Source organism: Panulirus ornatus, chromosome 56 (genome assembly GCF_036320965.1).
Source record: "Panulirus ornatus isolate Po-2019 chromosome 56, ASM3632096v1, whole genome shotgun sequence".
In the NCBI taxonomy this organism is placed as follows: Eukaryota; Metazoa; Arthropoda; class Malacostraca; order Decapoda; family Palinuridae; genus Panulirus; species Panulirus ornatus.
This window is the reverse complement of record NC_092279.1, coordinates 34,145,562-34,153,061: the sequence shown is the minus strand read 5'-3', so window position 1 is coordinate 34,153,061 and position 7,500 is coordinate 34,145,562. Positions and strand designations below refer to the sequence as shown.

Here is a 7,500-nt window from a genome sequence, read left to right as displayed (position 1 = left end):
GACAGAAAAATTGCAAGCTTTTTATTGTCATGATTAATTAATGGATAATGGTATCGATTAGTTATACCTATTATTGGATTATATAGTAAGTGATAGAAGGGAGAAGAAGACACTCTTGTATGTGAATGAGATTAAAGGGGTAGCTGGAAGAACGTCTGATCATTACCTGATGGAGGCAAGGGTGAAGAAATTTTAAGGTTTTCGGAAAAGAAGAATTGAAGTGAGTAAGATGTTGAAAGTAAGAGTGCTTGCAAAAGTCTTGTGTGAAAAAGTACTTGGAGATTTTGATATATAATGATATTTTGATATATATATATATATATATATATATATATATATATATATATATATATATATATATATATATATATATATATATATATATATATATATATATATATATATATAAATATATATATATATATATATATATATATATATATATATATATATATATATATATATATATATATATATATATATATATATATTTATTTATTTATATTCATTTTGCTTTGTCGCTGTGTCCACACACACACACATATACATATATACACATGTACATAATTCATACTGTCTGCCTTTATTTGTTCCCATCGCCACCCCGCCACACATGGAATAACAACCCTCTCCCCCCTCATGTGTGCGAGGTAGCGCTAGGAAAAACACCAAAGGCCCCATTCGTTCACACTCAGTCTCTAGCTGTCATGCAATAATGCACCGAAACCACAGCTCCCTTTCCACATCCAGGCCCCACACACTTTGCATGGTTTACCCCAGACGCTTCACATGCCCTGAGTCAATCCATTGACAGCACGTCAACCCCGGTATACCACATCGTTCCAATTCACTCTATTCCTTGCACGCCCTTCACTCTCCCGCATGTTCAGGCCCCGATCACTCAAAATCTTTTTTACTCCATCTTTCCACCTCCAATTTGGTCTCCCACTTCTCCTCGTTCCCTCCACCTCCTAACACATATATCCTCTTGGTCAATCTTTCCCCACTCATTCTCTCCATGTGACCAAACCATTTCAAAACACCCTCTTCTACTCTCTCAACCACACACTTTTTATTTCCACACATCTCTCTCATCCTTACATTACTTACTCGATCAAACAACCTCACACCACATATTGTCCTCAAACATCTCATTTCCAGCACATCCACCCTCCTGCGCACAACTCTATCCATAGCCCACGCCTCGCAACCATACAACATTGCTTGAACCACTATTCCTTCAAACATACCCATTTTTGCTTTCCGAGATAATGTTCTCGACTTCCAAACATTCTTCAAGGCTCCCAGAATTTTCGCCCCCTCCCCCACCCTATGATTCACTTCCGCTTCCATGGTTCCATCCGCTGCCAGATCCACTCCCAGATATCTAAAACACTTCACTTCCTCCAGCTTCTCTCCATTCAAACTTACCTCCCAATTGACTTGACCCTCAACCCTACTGTACCTAATAACCTTGCTCTTATTCATATTTACTCTTAACTTTCTTCTTTCACACACTTTACCAAAATCAATCACAAGCTTCTGCAGTTTCTTACATGAATCAGCCACCAGCGCTGTATCATCAGCGAACAACAACTGACTCACTTCCCAAGCTCTCTCATCCACAACAGACTGCATACTTGCCCATCTTTCCAAAAGTCTTGCATTCACCTCCATAACAACCCCATCCATAAACAAATTAAACAACCATGGAGACATCACACACCCATACCGCAAACCTACATTCACTGAGAACCAATCACTTTCCTCTCTTCCTACACGTACACATGCCTTACATCCTCGATAAAAACTTTTCACTGCTTCTAACAACTTGCCTCCCACACCATATATTCTTAATACCTTCCACAGAGCATCTCTAACAACTCTATCATATGCCTTCTCTAGATCCATAAATACTACATACAAATCCATTTGTTTTTCTAAGTATTTCTCGCATACATTCTTCAAAGCAAACACCTGATCCACACTTCCTGTACCACTTCTGAAACCACACTGCTCTTCCCCAATCTGATGCTCTGTATATGCCTTCACCCTCTCAATCAATACCCTCCCATATAATTTACCAGGAATACTCAACAAACTTATACCTCTGTAATTTGAACACTCACTCTTATCTCATTTGCCTTTGTACAATGGCACTATGCAAACATTCCGCCAATCCTCAGGCACCTCACCATGAATCATACATACATTGAATAACCTTACCAACCAGTCGACAATACAGTCACCCCCTTTTTTAATAAATTCCACTGCAATGCCATCCAGACCTGCTGCTTTGCCGGCTTTCATCTTCCGTAAAGCTTTTACTACCCCTTCTCTATTCACCAAATCATTTTCCCTAACCCTCTCACTTTGCACACCACCTCGACCAAGACACCCCACATCTGCCACTCTATCATCAAACACATTCAACAAACCTTCAAAATACTCACTCCATCTCCTTCTCACATCACCACTACTTTATCACCTCCCCATTTGCCCCCTTCATTGAAGTTCCCATTTGCTCCCTTGTCTTACGCACTTTATTTACCTCCTACCAGAACATATTTTTATTCTCCCTGAAATATAATGATACTCTCTCACCCCAACTCTCATTTGCCTTCTTTTTCACCTCTTGCACCTTTCTCTTGACCTCCTGCCTCTTTCTTTTATACCTCTCCCACTCATTTGCATTCTTTCCCTACAAAAATCGTTCAAATGCCTCTCTCTTCTCTTTCACTAATAATCTTACTTCTTCATCCCACCACTCACTACCTTTTCTAATCAAGCCACCTCCCACGCTTCTCATGCCACAAGCATCTTTTGCGGAAGCCATCACTGCTTCCCTAAATACATTCCATTCCTCCCCCACTTCCCTTACCTCTTTTGTTCTCACCTTTTTCCATTCTGTACTCAGTCTCTCCTGGTACTTCCTCATACAAGTCTCCTTCCCAAGCTCACTTACTCTCACCACTCTCTTCACCCCAACATTCTCTCTTCTTTTCTGAAAACCCCCCATATATATATATATATATATATATATATATGTATATAATATATATATATATATATATATATATATATATATATATATATATATATATATATATATATATATATATATATATATATATATATATATATATATATATATATATATATATATACATATATATATATATATATATATATATATATATATATATATATATATATATATATATATATATATATATATATATATATATATATATATATATTTATGATACAGCGCTGGTGGCTGATTCATGTGAGAAACTGCAGAAGCTGGTGACTGAGTTTGGTAAAGTGTGTGGAAGAAGAAAGTTGAGAGTAAATGTGAATAAGAGCAAGGTTATTAGGTACAGTAGGGGTGAGGGTCAAGTCAATTGGGAGGTGAGTTTGAATGGGGAAAAACTGGAGGAAGTGAAGTGTTTTAGATATCTGGGAGTGGATCTGTCAGCGGATGGAACCATGGAAGCGGAAGTGGATCATAGGGTGGGGGAGGGGGCGAAAATTTTGGGAGCCTTGAAAAATGTGTGGAAGTCGAGAACATTATCTCGGAAAGCAAAAATGGGTATGTTTGAGGGAATAGTGGTTCCAACAATGTTGTATGGTTGCGAGGCGTGGGCTATGGATAGAGATGTGCGCAGGAGGATGGATGTGCTGGAAATGAGATGTTTGAGGACAATGTGTGGTGTGAGGTGGTTTGATCGAGTAAGTAACGTAAGGGTAAGAGAGATGTGTGGAAATAAAAAGAGCGTGGTTGAGAGAGCAGAAGAGGGTGTTTTGAAATGGTTTGGGCACATGGAGAGAATGAGTGAGGAGAGATTGACCAAGAGGATATATGTGTCGGAGGTGGAGGGAACGAGGAGAAGAGGGAGACCAAATTGGAGGTGGAAAGATGGAGTGAAAAAGATTTTGTGTGATCGGGGCCTGAACATGCAGGAGGGTGAAAGGAGGGCAAGGAATAGAGTGAATTGGAGTCATGTGGTATACAGGGGTTGACGTGCTGTCAGTGGATTGAATCAAGGCATGTGAAGCGTCTGGGGTAAACCATGGAAAGCTGTTAGGTATGTATATTTGCGTGTGTGGAGTGTGTATGTACATGTGTATGGGGGGGGGGGGTAGGGCCATTTCTTTCGTCTGTTTCCTTGCGCTACCTCGCAAACGCGGGAGACAGCGAGAAAGCAAAGAAAAAAAAAAAGAAAATATATATATAGTTTATACATATATATATACATATGAGATAACAAAAAAGGAGAGATAAGTAGTATATTTGAGGAAAGGAACCTAGATGTTTTGGCTCTGAGTGAAACGAAGCTCAAGGGTAAAGGGGAAGAGTGGTTTGGAATGTCTTGGGGGAAAAGTCAGAGGTTAGTGAGAAGACAAGAGCAAGGAGGAAGTAGCACTACTCCTGAAACAGGAGTGGTGGGAGTAATGTGATAGAGTGTAAGAAAATTAATTCTAGATTGATATGGGTAAAACTGAAAGTGGATGGAGAGAGATGGGTGAGTATTGGTGCATATGCACGTGGGCATCAGCAGAAAGATCATGAGAGGCAAGTGTTTTGGGAACAGCTGAATGAGAGTGTAGTGGTTTTGATGCACGAGTCCGGGTTATAGTGATGGATGATTTCAATGAAAGTTAGTAATGTGTCAGTCGAGGGAAATAATTGGTATACATGGGGTGTTCAGTGTTGTAAATGGAAATGGTGAAGAGCTTGTAAATTTATGTGCTGAAAAAGGACTGGTGATTGGGAATACCTGGTTTAAAAAAAGATATACATAAGTATACGAATGTAAGTAGGAGAGATGGCCAGAGAGCATTTTTGGATTACGTGTTAATTTATAGGAGCACAAAGGAGAGACTTTTGGATGTTAATGTGCTGAGAGGTGCAACTGGAGGGATGTCTGATCATTATCTTGTGGAGGCGAAGGTGAAGATTTGTTGAGGTTTTCAGAAAAGAAGAGAGAAAGTTTGGGGTGAAGAGAGTGGTGAGAGTATGTGAGCTTAGGAGGGAGACTTTGTGAGGAAGTACCAGGAGAGACTGAGTACAGAATGAAAAAAGGTGAGAACAAAGGAGGTAAGGGGAGTGGGGAGGAATTGGAGGTATTAGGAAGCAGTGATTGCTTGCGCAAAAGATCCTTGAGGCATGAGAAGAGTGGGAGGTGGGCAGATTAGAAAGGGTAGTTAGTGCTGGGATGAAGAAGTAAATATTTAGTGAAAGAGAAGAGAGAGGCATTTGGACGATTTTTGCAGGAAATAATGCAAATGAGTGGGAGAATGTATAAAAGAAAGAGGCAGGAGTCAAGAGAAAGGTGAAAGAGGTAAAAAAGAGGGCAAATGAGAGTAGGGGTGAGAGAGTATCATTAAATTTAGGGAGAATAAAAAGATTTTGGATGGATGTAAATAAAGTGCGTAAGACAAGGGAACAAATGGGAACTTCAGTGAAAGGGGCTAATGGGGATGTGATAACAAGTAGTGGTGATGTGAAAGGGAGGTGGGGTGAGTATTTTGAAGTTTTGTTGAATGGGTTTTATAATAGAGTGGCAGATATAAGTTTTTTTGGTCGAGATGGTGTGCAAAGTGAGGGTAGTGAGGATGATTTGGTAAACAGAGAAGAGGTAGTAAAAGCTTTGCGGAAGATGAAAGCCGGAAAGTAAGCACGTTTGGATGGTATTGCAGTGCAATTTATAAAAAAAGGGGGTGACTGTATTGTTGACTGGTTAGTAAGGTTATTTTATGTATTTATGATTCTTGGTGAGGTGCCTGAGGATTGGTGGAATGCTTGCATAGTGCCATTGAACAAAGGCAAAGGGAACAAAGGTGAGTTCTCAAATTACAGAGGTATAAGTTTGTTGAGTATCCTGGGAAATATATGGGAGCGATATTGATTGAGAGTGTGAAGGCATGTAAAAAGCATCAGATTGGGGAAGAGCAGTGTGGTTTCACAAGTGGTTAGAGGAATGTATTTGAGAAATGCTTAGAAAAGCAAATAAATTTCTATGTAGCATTTATGGATCTGGAGAAGGCATATCATAGAGTTGATAGAGATGCTCTGTGGAAGCTATTAAGAATGTATGGTGTAGGAGGCAAGTTGTTAGAAGCAGTGAAATGTTTCTATCGAGGATGTAAGGCATGCTTACGTGTAGGAAGAGAGGAAAGTGATTGGCTCTCAGTGAATGTAGGCTTGCGGCAGGGGTGTGTGATGTCTCCATGGTTGTTTAATTTGTTTATGGATGGGGTTGTTAGGGAGGTGAATGCAAGAGTTTTGGAAAGAGGGGCAAGTATGCAGTCTGTTGTGGATGAGAGAGCATGGGAAGTGAGTCAGTTGTTGTTCGCAGATGATACAGCGCTGGTGGGTGATTCATGTGAGAAACTGCAGAAGCTGGTGACTAAGTTTGTTAAAGTGTGTGAAAGAAGAATGTTGAGAGTAAATGTGAATAAGAGGATGGTTATTAGGTACAGTAGGGTTGAGGGTCAAGTCAATTGAGAGGTAAGGTTGAATGGAGAAAAACTGAAGGAGGTGAAGTGTTTTAAATATTTGTGAGTCGATTTGGCAGCAGATGGAACCATGGAAGCGGAAGTGAATCATAGGGTGGGGGAGGGGGCGAAAATTCTGGGAGCCTTGAAGAAAGTGTGGAAGTCGAGAACATTATCTCGGAAAGCAGAAGTGGGTATGTTTGATGGAATAGTGGTTCCAACAATGTTTTATGGTTGCGAGATGTAGGCTTTGGATAGAGTTGTGGGCAGGAGGGTGGATGTGCTGGAAATGAGATGTTTGAGGACAATATAAGGTGAGAGATGGTTTGATCGAGTAAGTAATAATAGGGTAAGAGAGATGTGTCGTAATAAAAAGAGTGTGCAATCAGTTAACGTTCTCTGACCATCTCTCCTACTTGCATACGTATACTTATGTATAACTCTCTTTTTAAACCAGGTATTCCTAATCACCAGTCCTTTTTCAGCACATAAATCTACAAGCTCTTCACCATTTACATTTAAAACACTGAACATATTATGTGCACCAATTATTCCCTTGATTGCCACATTACTCACCTTTTACTTTAGAACACCTATCAGTATAATCTGGTCTCGTGCATCAAAACTACTAACACACTGACTCAGCTCCTTCCAAAACACTTGCCTCTCATGATCTGTCTTCTCATGCCCAGGTGCGTATGCACCAATAATCACGCATCTCTCCCCATCAACTTTCAGTTTTACCCATAACAATCTAGAGTTTATTTACTTAAACTCTATCACATATTTCCACCACTCCTGTTTCAGGAGTAGTGCTACTCCTTCCCTTGCTCTTGTCCTCTCACTAACCTCTGACTTTACTCTCAAGACATTCCCAAACCACTCTTCCCCTTTACCCTCTGACTTTACTCCCAAGACATTCCCAAAACACTCTTCCCCTTTACCCTTGAGTTTCGTTTCATTCAGAGCCAAAACATCCAGGTTCTTTTCCTCAAA

The 7,500-nt window shown here is 39.9% G+C and overlaps 1 protein-coding gene across 1 annotated transcript in view; it reads right to left on the bottom strand.

Moving 5' to 3' along the window:
* LOC139765806 (glutamate receptor-like) overlaps window positions 1–7,500 on the bottom strand; it is a 50,620-nt gene that overhangs the window by 18,531 nt on the left and 24,589 nt on the right. The window lies entirely within an intron of this gene.